Source organism: Felis catus, chromosome X (assembly GCF_018350175.1).
Source record: "Felis catus isolate Fca126 chromosome X, F.catus_Fca126_mat1.0, whole genome shotgun sequence".
Classification (NCBI taxonomy): domain Eukaryota; kingdom Metazoa; phylum Chordata; class Mammalia; order Carnivora; family Felidae; genus Felis; species Felis catus.
Window position 1 is genome coordinate 70760499 of NC_058386.1, and position 16930 is coordinate 70777428.

The following is a 16930-nucleotide window of genomic DNA, read 5'->3' on the forward strand; positions in this document are numbered from 1 at the left end:
GCTTCTGATTCTGTGTCTCACTTTCTGCCCCTCCCCTGCTCATGCTCTCTCTCTGTCTCAAAAATAAACATTAAAAAATTATAAATAAAAAAAAAAGAGATAAGGGGTGCCTGGGTGGCTCACTTGATTAAGTTGTTAAGCATCCAACTCTTGATTTCAGCTTCCTTCATCAACTCAGGGTAGTGACATGGAGTCCCACATCAGGCTCCGCACTGGGCCAGGAGCCTGTTTAATGTTCTTTCCCTCCCTCTCCCTCTGCCCCTCCCCAGTTTTCACTCTTTTCTCTGTCTTTAAAAAAAATTAATTCAAAAAAAAGAGACAAAACACTAGAACAAAGTAATTTATAGACTTTTAATGGAAAAAGGATCAATATCATTAATATAGAATTTTTATACCTCAATAAGAAAAAAAATTCATACTACTACAAAAATGATAAAATGGCACAAACATTTATAAAAGAAAAACAAATGGTTAATAGACAGCAAGAATATTCAAACAAAGAATCAAATAAACATAACAAAAGGATACCATATTTTAACTGGACAAAATTTTTATTTATTTTTTTATTTTCTTAATGTTTATTTATTTTTGAGAGAGAGACAGACAGAGCATGAGCGAGGGAGGGGCAGAGAGAGTGGGAGACAGAATCCAAAGCTGGCTCCAGGCTCTGAGTTGTCAGCACAAAGCCTGATGTGGGGCTCGAACTCAGTGAGATCATGACCTGAGCTGAAGTCAGACCCTTAACTGACTGAGCCATCCAGGAGCCCCTGGACAAAAATATTTAAATAATAATAGTGATGAAAGTGAAGTAGGAGGAGTGAAATATGTAGCTATTAAAATAATGATTTTAGAAATACAAACTTGCATGAAAAAATCATAACATTATATAATGTTAAGTGAGAAATGAAGATATAAAACTGCATATATAGTATGATCTCAATTCCTTATTTAAATGGAAGAAAACATGAATCTAGCATTTCATGGCTAGTATAGTATCTGTGGGTAAGAGAAGGGATCATGAGTGATTTTTATTTCTTCTTTTTTCCATTTTTTATTGTTCCAAAACTCTCTACAATAAACATATTTTTATTATCAGAATTAAAACACAGTAAAACAAATTTTAAAGCCCTTCATTATGAAAAATAATAGCTAATGTAATTTGCTGACTGGATTTGAATGTAGTGAATAGCTCTACTATTTAATTGGACTTATTTTTCTAAGGCAATCCTATCTTGGTGATCCTGTAAGGCTCTATTTCTATCACTGTTGTAGCCTTCATGCCCCTGCCCTATGTTTTGCTATATATGTGACCCATGCTAGTCTAGGAGCTCTTTGAGAATAGCAATTGGATCTAATGTATCTTTGTACAATATTTGATAGCTCTCAGTAAATGTTTGCTTAATAAATGCATGACTCTAACTGACTTAGCTCTAGGCTAAGCCAAATTGGGAAGTGGTAGACAAACTTTTGATAATCTTGTTTTACATAAGATCACCTTTTCCTTACTGTACTGAACTCTAGAGACCAGTTTTGGTTCTTTGTTCCCTTACTGTGCAAGTTCATACCTTGGTACCTCATCTGGGAAGGTCTGCTTTCTTAGAACACCATCTTTCTCCCTCCTAACCTCCAAAATCCACACCCTTTATACTCCCCTCCTATGCAGTAACAAATTTAGGATGTTTTATGTTTTATTTTCTTAGAATTCACTTTTTACTCTATGGAGACCAGTTCATTAAACACATATTTGTGAATATGTTATTTCATTATTATTACAGGTACTTTTTGGAGATATAATGCCTAGTCTCCAGGGTAATCTTAAAAGTGGAATTATTAAGTCATAAAGGCTAAGGGAACTAGATCCTTGCATGTCTTTCAAGTCATGTACCTTTGAGAAGGGCTAGTTCTGACCCTATAAGCTATTCTCTCTGAATGTAAACTTACAGTTATATCACTCACAATCAGGTCCTTGATCAATCTAAGATCTAAGTATTTTATTTGTGCTAAAAATTGAAGACCCTTAAAATATATAATCACTAGGAGATCCTTGACTAAAAGTCACACTAAAAGCAATCAGATTGAATAGACAATGAAGCTGAAAAGTCTCAGTTTGCAGCGTTTATTTCAGCGTTTGTTTCACATTGCTTTAATGGGCTGAGCTGATTACCATATGTGAGAATTACCTTTCTAGTTTTGTGTTCCAGACATTTTGTGAATGTGTAAAGCCTTAGGAGGGATTCAAGATTACTTAAACATATGAGCAAGGCTTATATAAAAAAGAAAAGAACCTAATATATAACCATAACTTCTTTTACCTGTTCTGTATTTTGGATTCTATGTATACTGCTTGGGGGACAAGTCAAAGAAAGACAAATACCATATGACTTCACTCATATGTGGAATTTAAGAAATAAAACATATGAGAGAGAGACAGAGACAGAGAGAAACCAAGAAATAGGCTCTTAATTACAGAGAACAAACTGATGGTTACCATAGGGGAGGTGGGTGGGGGGATGGGTTCAATAGGCGATGGGGATTAAGGAGTGCAATTGTTGTGATGAGCACTGGGTGATGTATGGAATTGTTGAATGACTATATTGTACACCTGAATTTAATATTACACTGTATGTTAACTAACTGGAATTCTAATAAAAACTTAAAAAAAGGCTACTTCCCTGAGATTACTTCAGTCTGACTTTTAATTATGGTCTGTCTGATCTACTTGTGGTTAAATTTCAAAGAGTAAACTCTGATGTTCAAAAAATGGTCTATAAAAGTGAGAGTATGGGTTTTAATAATGATCTGATAAAAGTCAGTTTATTGATTATGCTCACATTCCTTACATTTTTCCCAAATCAACAAACTGTGTAGATTTATTAGTGTGCAACAAGTTGATAGCTTTACACAATCTCTTCATACATTACTGTAATTTACAGCTAATTGACACAACTACAGGATATAGTCCCACAACAATAGAAATATTTTTTTATTTAGAACAAGGAAGCTATTAAAAATTAGAATCATGGACTTACAAGGGAAACACTGACAGACTCATATGGAAGCATAGTTACAAAGTAGGTGTAATGTGCTGTTCTTAAAACAAATTGCCAAATATTCTGTATGCTATGGTTTTTCTTTTGGTTCATCTTGGAACATTTTCATCCCCCCTTTCCCTGTTACACCAACAGTAATACTGCAAGCTTAATATATCAAGGCAGCCTTTGAATATGTTCTCACATTTCCTGCTGTAGCTGAGGAGAATTTCTCAGACAAATGTAGGCCAAAGAAGTATATCATCCTTACCTCAGGATGATGGTTATAAATGCAACCAAATGCAGGTGGGTTTGGCCCACAGATCCAAGGGGAGAATGTTTAGAGATATAAGAAAATGAAAGGTGATTTTTAGTTGTGCAATAACACATGAATACATGTGAACATAAAAATTTATATAGATAAAACTCAAGATCTTTCCTTAATCATCCTCCCTTTATCCAAATCCTTTACCCAGAAATAATCATTGTTTCATGTACCATTACATATATATGTACAAATAATAATCTTTATTGCTTTTATTATTCTGTAATGCAAATCAAACATCTTTTGTATTGTATTATATATTATATAATATTGTATTATATTGTATATTATATATTATATTGTATTATGTATTAGATATATATTGTATTGTATTATATTATATTATATTATATTATATATTATATATTATATATTATATATTATATTATAGATTAATTATATATTATAGATTAATTATATAATACATAATTATAGATTAATTATATGTTATAGATTATATATTAGATTATATTGTATTGTATTATATTATATTGTATTATATTGTATTATATATTAGATATATGTCTTAGTTCATTATTTTAAATTAATATATAGTATTCCATAATGTTTAATAACTTATCTACTTCCCTACTGAACAATGTTTAAATTGTTTCCAGTTTTCACTATGCTGCAATGAACATCCTTGTGCATGTGAGTGTTTCTATAAAATTACACAAAGAAGTGGGATTGACGGGGCACAGGGTATGTGCATTACTCATTTTAACAGATATTGCCAAGTGATTTCCCAAATGGCTATGCCAATTACACATCTGCCAGCAGTGTGCAAAAGTATACATGTTTGCAGGATGTTTTTCTGCAAATTTTTAGCCTTTTTAGGCTGGGACTAGTAATACTAGATCATGTTGAGAAGACAATTGTCCACACTACCTGCCACCTGATAGGTATTCTGTAAATGGTAGTTCTTTCCCCCTTCCTTTAACCAATTCAAATCTGATGACATCAGCAAATTAAATAGAATGAAACTTATTAGCCAAGTAGACTAACTTTTAAGATAAAAGAGTGTACTGAAAAGTATTTAAATTTTTTTAATGTTTATTTATTTTTGAGAGAGACAGAGCATGAGTGGGAGAGGGGCAGAGAGGGAGACACAGAATCTGAAGCAAACTTCAGGCTCTGAGTTGTCAGCACAGAGCCTGACATGGAACTCCAACTCACAGACTGTGAGATCATGACCTGAGCCAAAGTCAGACGCTTAACTGACTGAGCCAACAAGGCCCCCAAAAGTCTACTGAGAAGTTTTATAAACTTGCAAAAATTAATGAGAACAAGGATAAGCACACACACATCACATCACATCACATCACATCACACCTTTAGGACACTTATTTATAGTGGTATAGACAGGGTTACTTTATTCAGATGCCAAGACAGTAGTTATTTAAAAGAAAATTGGTGCATTTATACAAAGACTAGTTTGGTCTTAAAATGAAGAAATTACTCAATCTTCTTATATTTGAAAGCCAGTAAATTAATTCCATACTCAATCTTCTTATATTTGAAAGTCCAGTAAATTAATTCTATAACTTATAATTTACTTAATTAGTTTAAGCCTTCATTATTAGAATTAATCTAGGCAAATGTAGCTTTTCCCATTAAACCCTCATGGAAACAGAGGACAAGTGGAGTATTTCCAAAAAGTGAAATATTAAGGTGATAGCTTAATAAGGGTAAAAAAGATTAAGACATGTAGTGTTGACCAGCATGAACTTAAATCATAGCAGTATTAGGCTGATCAAAGGTTCAAAAAACCAACTGAATAGAAGGTTTATTAATTCCAGAAATACCTGCTAAAGAAAACATTTTCCTTGGAAGTCTACAAAATTAACTAAAATAGTGTGAGTAAATGTCCCAAATGAACATTATCTTAATGATGGAAGTTACTTTCAATGGCATCTATCTCTAAGCAGGATTGCAGCAAGTCACCCCACAAATAGTCATTGCCTACTCCATAGGAAGTGATAAAAAAATGTGAATAAGTGAATGAAGATGTCTTAGTTTCAAAGGCATCCCAGGAAAAGGACTAACTCTCCCACTTGGTAACCTACATGAATGTTTAATTTTCAGTGTCACTTATATGTATATAGCTTACTTAAATCCTTCATGTTGAAAACATTAAATTCAATGAATAAGTACATCTTCTGTGCTTCAGCCCCCTGTGCAACTGTCTTACATACCTTGTAATAAAATAATCAAAGCCTGGGGAAGAGGTAGTGATAAGTATAATAATCTAGTGGAAAGAGTCCTAGACTTAGGAATCAAGAATCCTGGGTTCTACTTATAGTTACACTATCAGCCAGCTGTGTGCCATCAAACAACTGATATCAAACTGATATCAAACAGGTCTCCCTGAGCGTCAGTTTCCTCATATGAGAAATGGAATTTGGGTGTGGGTGAGTGTGAATTAGAAGATAGGAGATGATTTCCAGCTTATTTTTCCATAGATACAAAGCAATTTCAAATCCTTTAAACTTGTCTGTCTTGCTTTCCTTTGATGATGATGATGATAATGATGATGACTAACACTAAGAGCTTTCTACACCAAATAGATTACATAGATTATTTCATTTGACACTTAAAGCAATCCCATGAGGGAGGTACTATTATCATCCCACTTTACATATAAAAGTTACACAAAGATAAGTTAAGTAATTGGCTGAAAATCATAAAGCTAATACTACAGTGTTAGAATTCCAACTCAAATAGCATGACTCCAGAACTCATGCTTTTAGTCACTATACTTTGCTGCATCTATAGGTTGCCTCATTATATTTTGTTTTTCAAGTTGTCGAACAAATTCTGTTAGATTTGACTAGTTCTTATAATAACAGGATAGATATTTGCCTTTTTTAAATTACTATCAAAAGTAACTTTTGAGTGCCTGAAAATAAGAGATCCACCCAAAAGTGACTGTGTGAAAAAATACCCTGATTAAATAACTTAAAATTCTAAAAACTTCAATGGAGTATTTTTTACAGACTGCATGATATATTTACAGAGTGTATGAAAAGGCCTTCAAACTCAATAAAACATTAAATTTTTCTTTACTACTCATATTGTCTAAGTCCTTCAATTTTTGTAAGAAGGTCCTACTTTTTATGTTTAAATATTCAGCACAGTATTGAGTTGTTTATTCCTGTGGCTCACATTTGCCATATACGTAACTATTGCCTTGTTGGCTACTATCTTTAGGTAGAGTTCTGGTAAAAAAAAAAATAATTTTGTTTATAATCAGGTGGGCTTAGGCTTACCATAAAATCCAAGCTGTTTTTCCCACACTTCCTAAAGTAATGATTTTCAACTTGTAAAGTTGTACCAGCCCTCTTCCTCCTTTTCCTTCTCTTTTTCCTCCATTTATAAAGCACATATGACATCACCAATTTTAAGATCAGAGTGGATTAAATCCATCTGCTTTTTGGGATAATTTCACTACATCACCTGAGATAATTGTCCATACCTTGGTATACCCTAAATCAGAGCTGGGAAACTCAAGTTGCCCTAGGAAGGATTCACAAAACTGCATCTTATTTCTGTTTGTTAAAATAGTTATGTTTTTCAGAATTAACAAATAATATGGAATGCAAATGGCCCCAATTTCTCAGTTACTCACCTCAGTGAGAAAGCTTTCCAGTAGCTCAGTGAAGTGCAGAAAGAAGGGAAAGCAGAAGCTGGAGAGGTGTTATTCTCCTTCAGGTAGAAGGAAAACTTTAAAAATCTAGGACATACTCTGAATTCCAGGATTATCTCAGGGCAAGACCTTGAAATTTAGAACAGATACTATTTTTTTTCTTTGATATATTTTTTATACTTTCCACTCTGATAATGGAACATTACAATGGGGAAATCTATCAAGTGATTTGCTGAATCTCAAAAATTTAAACCTGTTTAAACTGAAAATACTTTAGTATCTAAGGTTAATTAAGGGTGATAGTTGACATAGGGAAACTATCAACAGCTGGTTTCTAAATCTAGGACATTCATTAACTAGCTGTTATAACATGGACACGTTATTATTCTGAGCTATTTGAGCCTCAATTTCTTTATCTGTACAATAGACAATAATACACAATGCATATTTTTACTTGCACACTGTACAGTGGATGTAATATTTTCCTACTTATTTTTTGGAATTCCAGTGGGTAAAGAATGCATGTAAAAGAATTTCAAAAAAAATACCATCTGTTAATATGAGGCATAATTTTTACTGGATTGGTTACATGTATAACTAAGTAATTTTTCAATACTTGTTATTTGATGGTGGTGAAAGAGATATAAAGCATAGACAGAATATACTCTCTACCCTTACCAAGCTTATAATTATTAGGTGGTAAAAACTATTAGTGTAAATAGAGATACAGTATCATAAGAGCTATGAGGAACTTACTATGAGAGTTTTTGAGAGCTAAGAGAAGATTTCAGCATGGGACAACTTAAGATTTCATCACAAGGTTACACTTGAGGAAACTCTTGAAAAATTGTTGTAATTTCAACATATCTAGATTGGTAAGGATGGGGAATGGGACATTTCAGGTATAAGAGCAACATGAGCAAACATTAGGGGCTATATTTAGAGAACAACAGTTTACATTTTGGCTGAAACAGAACACTAGAAGGGGAGTTTCAGGAAGTAAGGTCCCTAGAAGCCAGATAATGAAGGGCTCTGAAAGTCAGACTAAGAAATTTATAGACACTGAGTGTTGCTGAAGGTTTTATTGAGGCAGGCAATGATATAGGGTATTTGTAGGGAATTGAAGCAACTTTTCTAGATAACATATTCTTAGATATAATTATATTTGTGAATTATTTTAAAATAATGTTATGCAGGAAACTATGCATCCCAGCTGAAGTTTGTTTTAGAAAAGAAATGGGTAAATACTATTTTTGAGGGTAAAAATCTTTCCTTGGAAATTTTAAAATACATTTTGGTGTATGGGTGAATACTCAGCAGTAGTAGTAGTTTTTATGAGGGAATCTTGGGGCATATAACTGATGTGCTAAAACAATTACAGATAACTGAGCAAGATTCAATAAATAAAATCACTTCACCTAGACAGAATTTCAGTAACAGGGGAGGTAAAGAAAATATCTTTATAAGCAGACTAATTAGCAGCCTCAAACTATAATTTGCTTAAAGGGAATATCACAAAAAGATCCCTGGGAAATAATATGATGACAGATCAGAGTCACTAACCCTTTAACAGAATTTGCCATAAGTAATAATAAATATTTGTTCATAGGGGAAAAATATAAATCAAATATAAATGCTTAATGTGACCAAAGAACTAAAATAGAAAATGAATTGGCTTATTAAATAGCTTCCTAATATATACGTTATGTGTTGTTCACTTTTTTAAAGAAGCAATTTGTGTCCTACTTTCCATTTTCAGTTCAAAGAAAAGGCATAGAAAGGTGAAGCCCACAAACAATAATAACTATATATCTTTATTAAAGCCATTGCTTACAGCCACATTCAGGCATTTTTGCAAGCCACGATCATAATGTGGGGGGAGAGAAAACACAGAAAAGCTGGGAGAGAAGGGAGAGGGGAGAGGGGGGAAAAAGAAGAGAGAAAGAGTGTAAGAGAGAATTTCCAGTTCCATCCCATTCCCCAAAATATTTGTTTTGATTTGTCTTTGAGTTTTGATTTCTAAAAAATCTAAACCTCAACAAGTGTAGAGTCTATGGTGGAGGGGAAGAAGGACCACATCAATAATATACTACTCAGTAATATAAGTGTGTTATAGTTAAATAATATAAAGTGATACTAGGTAGGAGAACACATCTGGGATGGAGGTGGGAGTGGAGTACTACACTGAGGAGAGGGTAAGAAGATTCAGAATTGGAGATGTCTTCAAGAGGATAACTTTCCAGATGTATTTTGAGGGATATGTAGAATTCCGGAGATGTGAGGGAAGGGTGGCTGTTGCCAGAGTGGGGAATGAAATGAACAAAGGCAGGGATAGGAGGGAGGCAAAATGCTCAGTCTGCTCAAGAAACAGAAAGCAGTACAGTGTGTCCAGAACACAAGGTGGGAGGAAGCAGGTAGTGAGAGATAAGACTGGAAAATTAGGATAAGACTGTTCTAAGGATCTAGGAGATCCTTTGACATCATCATGGTGAGGAGTTTGAACTTAATTTTGGAACTCGATTATCAAATTTTTTGAAAAGATTCTGTATTACAAATGAAATATCATTTTATTGCTGAGATTATAAATTCCATGCTAAGGTAAAATCTCACTTTATTTCTTAATAAAGCTCACTTTATTTCTTACTATTTCTATCAATGTTCTCCTAAAGCATTTATGAACTTTTAAATAACTAAAAATTTAATGAACTTATTATTATCCAGTGCTGGAGCCTTGTATATTTTAATACAAAACAGTCAATACAATCTGTAAGAAAAATATTTTAAAAAAGAATTCTGAACAGCAGCAAAAAAGTCAGCCTTCTTTGTAAATAGCAAAGTTTTAAAGTATTTAAATGTTCATTATATTATTATTTATGCCCTGGCTTGTGTCAAAAGATTTTAAATGGTTCATAATGGAAGCACATATAAGGAAATGATCATGAAGTATAAGTAAGAATCAGATATCAGATGTTACTGTGTGAGATAAATAAGAGTCAAATGTGTAGACCAGGAATATGGTGATTACAAGTATAGACCTGGAACTAGACTGTTAGATTTAAATTTTAGTTCTACCACATACTACCTATATGAACTTCAGTAAGTCATATAACATCTCACTGTTTCAGTTGCCACATCTGTAAAAATGGGAATGGCATTTGAACCTTACTAAAGTTTAAAATTGATTCAGTAGGTTAAGGGAGATAGGTAGTTTCAGAGAGGCTATGAAACCCAGATCATGTGTCCAAAACAAGGAAAGATGCATTTGTGGGTGCCTGGTTGGCTCAGTCAGTTAAGTGGTTAAGCATCCATCTCTAGGTTTCTGCTCAGGTCATCTCACTGTTAGGGAATTCATGCCCCAACTTGGGCTTCCTGCTGACAGGGCAGGGCGGAGCCTGGTTGGGATTTTCCCTCTCTTCCTCCCTCCCTCCCCCTACAGCATGCACTTTTCTCTCAAAATAAACCTTAAAAACAAGGAAAGACAAAGAAAGAAAGAAAGAAAGAAAGAAGAAAGAAAGAAAGAAAGAAAGAAAGATGCATTTTGATTGAGGGATGTAATTTTTCATCTTTTTCATCTTCTTAACCATTTACTCTGTCAAAAAGTGAGGTTCCAGGAAAATCATGTAGCTAGAAGGATACATACAGGCATATATACATAAAAATATTTCATTCATTTCTTTTTAAAAAGGTTTATGAATTTAATTCTCTTTTTCCTGTAAACTTATACTTTGAGCATTTATGGCTTCATTTTTATTTCATTTTAATCTACCCATTATAGCTGATCATGTAAATTGACAACACTTTGATCACACATTTGTACCACCATAAATTTTCTTGAATGTGATTATCTTAAAGGTATTTCTATATTTAAATGAGTAGCCTGAATATACAGATTTGCAGTGTCCTGTAGAACACTCTGCAATGGTGGAAATGTTCTATATTTGTGTTATCCAATATAGCAGCCACTAGCTACATATGGCTGTAGAACAGTTAAAATGTGGCTAGTGTGACTGAGGAATGGAGTATTTAATTTTATTTGATTTTAATTAATTTAGATATAAATGAAAATAGTCACACGTTACCCTATTAGAAGTGCAGCTTTAGAAGAAACATTAGGTAAGAATCGGAGAGCAAACAAGCTTTAATGTTCAGTGTCACTACATTTTAGAAGAATAAAACAAAACCACAAACTAAAAACACTCCATCTAAAATATCAAAGACACTAAGAACATGGGAACTTCCAAATTACTCTTTCTAAAGGGTGCTTATGCCAGTAAACATTATAAATACATCCCTGCTATTCTAGTATTTTGATCATATACCATGAGTTTTAGAAAATTGTTTTAATGCTTTTCCTCATTAGTCTCTCTTAGCTAGTAGAGCCCTAATAAGCCTTTCAAGCATATGTCTTTACCCAATCTTTCCAGTGTTAAAAAAGCTCTTATTTTATACCCTATTCATTATCTATTATTTTATTTTGTCTGTGATGCTAAGGGGTTTTTTGGCTATATTTTTATAAATCAATGATAAAATCGGAAAGAATTATTGAGTGCTTTATGCCAGGTAGTGTGCTGGACACCGTGACATGATATCTTATTCATTATTCACTAAAACCCTGAGGAAAGGTATTATTGTCCCCACTTTACCCATAAGGACACTGAGGTCCTGAGAGGTCAAGTAATTTATTCTAGGTGCTAGGACTTAATATTTACTGTGTGTTAGGCACTATGCTGTGCGTTTTCCATCATATGTTATCGAATTTGACCCTAACAACTATCCTATGAGTTAAGTATTATTGTCCCATTTTAGAGATTAAGCAACTGATCCCCATAGATAGCATGTCCCTGAACCAGGAATTAAACCTAAGACATTTAAAACATAAGTCTACATTCTTAGCCACTACACTAGACTGTTTCATAGTTTTGTTCTGCTAAAGTCTACCTTATCACTGCCCATTTATTATTTGCCTCTCTATAAGCCATTCCAAATAGATTCATATTTATGGGCATTTTCTCCACACAGTATTTTTTTGTGACTCATATTTTCAATCTGAAAAATATGAACCTCTTCAGCCAACATCTATTGGCTTTCATTTTCTTACTGATAATCTTATCAAAGAGTTCAAGACTTTGGTGCCGTAGATACAGGAGAGATGGCAAGACTTCTGGGAATGACAATTAGGTAAGAGATTACATTCATAGTATAGGACTTTGTTTTCTAAATATTTAGAAGCTTGTTGAAATGAATGGAACTCTCATGCTATCTAATTTGAACTTTAAAACTTTTAAAAACTAATAAATAATATAATGTTCCAAGAAGGAGTCTTAAGATGACTGTGAGAATCCCTGAACATAATAATAGTGACTTAGGAACAGTTTAGGACTAACAGTTTCAAAAGAGGCAATGTCTTTAAAAACCACCTGACATTTATGCTGGCAGAATTTGCCAAGGCAAACTGCCATTTGAATAAATTTCTTGAATAGTAAAAAAGATGCTTTTGTTAAAACCTTTCAACGTTAGTAACATGGTTAAATACCTGCCTTAGGTTATTGTTGAATGCTGTTCTGAACTTTGTACAGGAAGAAACATATAAATTCTAATGATATTTTTTTTAGATGAAGCAAATACTTCCTTGATTTAGAATAAAATCTGTAATTCTGTTCTCATGTAAAGAAAGCAATAGGATGTATTAGAATGTACTAGTAATAGGACTCCTTCCCCTCATCCCTTTCCTCCAAAGGGAATTCCTCATATAAGAGACTTTCTCTTCCTTTCCTGAAGGAACCTAGGAGAAAAAATAAAGTGTACAGTCTCTTTGTACATGCTTTTTGTCTTTAAAAACTAGAAGTATATATATGCTCCATTGGAAATCAAAAAAAGATGCTACTGCCATAGCTGTTATTGTAAAAAAAAAAGTTAGCTAAAAAATACTTGTTTACAAAAAGTTTTTACTTTTATTTATTTTTTTAAAGTGTGCTCCAAATTTAGGAGGCATTCTGTTTTTTTTTTTTAATTTTAACGTTTATTATTGACAGACAGAGAGACACAGAGGGGGAGACACAGAATCCGAAGTAGGCTCCAGGCTCTGAGCTGTCAGGGGGAGCCCAATGTGTGGCTCAAACCCATGAACCGTGAGATTATGACCTGAGCCAAAGTAGGTCACCTAACCAATTGAGCCACCCAGGCGCCCCCAAAAGTTTTTACTTTTAAATGGGGTTTAACAAACAAAAAGCAGAATCAGACCTATAAATAGAACTGATGGTTGCCAAAAGTAAGGGGTGTGAGGGTATGGGCAAAACAGGTGAAGGGGAGTGGGAGATACAGGCTTCCAGTATGGAATGAATAAATCACAGGAATAAACAGCACAGGGGCACTTGGGTGGCTCAGATAGTTAAGTGTCCAAGTGTCCAACTCTTGATTTAGGCTCAGGTCATGATCTAACAGTTCCTGGATTCAAACCCCCCTGGAGCCTGCTTGGGATTTCTCTCTCTCCCTCTCTCTCTGCCCCTCCTCCCACTCACATTTTTTTGATAATAATAATAAATAATAAAAATAATAAACAGCATAGGAACTATAGTTAATGATATTGTAATTATACTGTAGAGGAACAGATGGCAGCTATACTTGTGGAGAGCATAGCATAATGTATAGAGAAGTTGAATCACTATGCAGTACACCTGAAACTAATGTAACATTGTGTCTCAGCTATAGTAAAAAAAATTAATAAAAATAAGTGGGATTTAAGAGCATGGCAACTCTCCCGGTTATTTTACCATGAATTACCGAACAAAGAAATTTGGATCATAGCAGTTAAAGGACCAGTTCACCTCCTTTCCCCTTGCCATGCCCCCTCCCCCACCTTTCCAAATACACACACAAGGAAAGCTTGTGAGTGTCATGGCCTGAAAACAGGCCCAGCAATTTATCAAACCTCCCTTAAATAAGAGACAACTGCCATGGGAATTTTTACCCAGCAATTAGTTGCACTCACAATTTCTATGGCTTTATTTAATTGTAAGCAAAACAAGGCTGACCAAAGCTGAAAACATGGGCCTCTTTATCCTATGACCTCATTCCATTTTAAGGCAACCTACTTCCCTGAACAATCATTCACGTTATTGACCACACCCTTGAACAACAATGTATCAAAGCAACACACCCCTCCACACAGACAAGGAAATTTTTCTGATAGTGTATAAAAATCCTGGCACAGTGAGGGAGCTATCCACAATCTTTGTAACCAAAGAAAAGGGGAAAATATCACCTAAACAAAGATAAGCCCAAGCTGACTAATTATTGATAGCAGAAGTTATCAATAACACACATAAACATAGATTCTCCCCGGGAAACTCTCTAGAGTTAAATTGGGTTTCAAGTTTTAAATTCAGAAGAATGGTAACCCATGCAGCACACATATTAAGAGGTCCCTTCTTTCACCAAAACTTATTTTATTCAATAAAATATTGATGGTCAAAGCACAAAATTATATTTAAAAATGAAATGTAGACATATGGAACACTTACAGACCACTTCCTATACATCTATCCTCAACATGGATTTTCTCTAGGATAAGCAAATGGTATTTATCCAAATAATTACTATGTTTTCTATATAATAGGCATTTAATAAATATTCAGTTCAATTAATGACTGATATTAAAAAATATTTTATTTTGGAGACACCTGGGTGGCTCAGTCGGTTAGGCATCTCACTTTGGCTCAGGTCACGATCTCATGGTTCAAGAGTTCAAGCCCTGTATTGGGCTCTGTGCTGACAGCTCAGAGCTTTGAGCCTGCTTCAGATTCTGTGCCTCCCTCTCTCTCTGCCTCTCCCCTGCACATACTCTGTCTCTGTCTCTGTCTCTGTGTCTCTCTCTCAAAAATAAATAAAACATTTAAAAAATGTAAAAACACTTTTTTTATTTTGATTCAATTCTCTCTCATGCAAAAGAGCTCCTTTGCATACATGGAAAATATCTTAAATTTCATGAAAAGCTAATTAGTAGATGGGAAACATATATGTTCAGTAATTTTACATCAATGGTATTCATTAAGACAGTTTTTCATTTTGTGTTGATAATGGTAAGCTAATATTTAAGCTTTTTAAAAGGTTGAGTTGTAAAATGTTTTATTTTGTTTTGTGTAGTTTCTAGAACTCCATTTATTTACAAGATTGCGTTCAGTTTTAAAATGCATCTGTGCCTTTGATTACCCCTGTGTTTGATTTTACCTGTCCATATATATAAATCTGGTCGTTTTAATTCAAGCATTAATTTATGTAATTTCATCAGCAACTGCTTTCTACATTCAATTTTCTCTGTTCTATCAATGAGATAAAACAATAACTGAGAGAATAATGAAATGTATCTATTAATTATAGACGAGAAACAGGGCAACATTATATCTGGAGAAATTTAAAATATTTATATTTATAAACCCCATCTGAGTGCACAAGAAAGCAATAGAGGAAAACAATATACTAAAAAGAAACAGAAAATACTAAAGTGCTGCAAAAAGCATTTGGTTAAATCTAAAATGTCTACTACATAAGCTAAAATTAAGATTCAGGAAACAAAGAAGAGTGACATTTTCAGTTTCTCAAAGGGAACATATTTTACTACTGACAAGTATATTTTATTATTTATTTATTTATTTATTTTTAAAATGTGTATTTATTTATTTTGAGAGAGAATGAGCATGGTAGGGACAGAGAGAGAGGAAGAGAGAGAATCCCAAGCAGGCTCTGAGCTGTCAGTGCAGAGCCCAATGGAAGACTCGATCCCGGGAACCATGAGATCATGATCTGAGCCCAAATCAAGAGTCTGACGCTTGCCACCCAAGCGCCCCTATTTATTTATTTTACAGTAAGCTCCATGCTCATCATGGAGTTTGAGCTCACAACCTTGAGATCAAGAGTCACCTGGTCTACTGATTGAGACAGTCATGTACCCCAATTATATATTTTTAAATCTTATGAATTATCTGAATGTCATCCAAAACACCAAAATGCTAAAGGCAATTAAAGTAAAAGTTTAACTGAATTTATGGTAAGCAACAATTGATTATAATACACAGGCCTAGCTGCCAGGATGACAAACTCTAGCCTCAGAATAGTTGCTACATACCAACTCAAAATGGCTCTAAAGTATGGCATATTAAAGAGAGACTTTATTAAAACATGAAACAAACAAAAAAAGATTTTGAGTAATATGTGCTGTTTGATTTTTCTTGGCATGGTACATAATAAAGCTTCTGCCACATCTTACCCATTACATTACCAGGAAGGTAATTTCATATAAAATCTAGGTTCTACTTTACACAATGACATCCTGTTAAGAAATAGGGAGAAAGAAAAGTAAAATAGAAGAGTTTCTTCATCACATTGTTTGTGACAGCTACCTAAATAATTCTTGCCAAATTATCTTTTAGTGGATTTGTGAACGCCCTTTGATATCTAACTAGGTTTGAAATTTTATAGTCAAATTTTCTTCTTGTTTCACTAAGGGAATGAAACGTCTTAGTTTTGTCCTTTACTAAATATATAGAATTTCACTTACCTCATCCTCACACAACCTTTTTTTTTCTTTTCAATTAAAAAAAACTTCAGACTTCACAACATTCTCCATTCCAATCTCTTATCCAAGTTTTTGTGGCAATACTTGATTTCCCTAGGGTTCTTTATAAATTTGTCTATGGGAAACTGTGTTTCAGGATGGCAATAGTCTTATAAGGATTGCTTTAGCAATTGCCAGATAGAAAGAAGAAAAGTCTTGTAAAAAAGCTTGACCAGCTTGGTCCTGGGATTTTTAAAAAGGACAGTTGAAATAAGGAGTATACGATAAAGTGATCCTAAAATTTGTTCTGTAGTCAATATTTACAATTTGTTAAATTTCCACTCTTAAATTTTTATCTATATTTCCTTTACTAGCAAGTT

General features: G+C 33.7%; 1 protein-coding gene across 1 annotated transcript in view; it reads right to left on the reverse strand.

Moving 5' to 3' along the window:
* POF1B (POF1B actin binding protein) overlaps positions 1-16930 on the reverse strand; it is a 121175-nt gene that overhangs the window by 102300 nt on the left and 1945 nt on the right. The window lies entirely within an intron of this gene.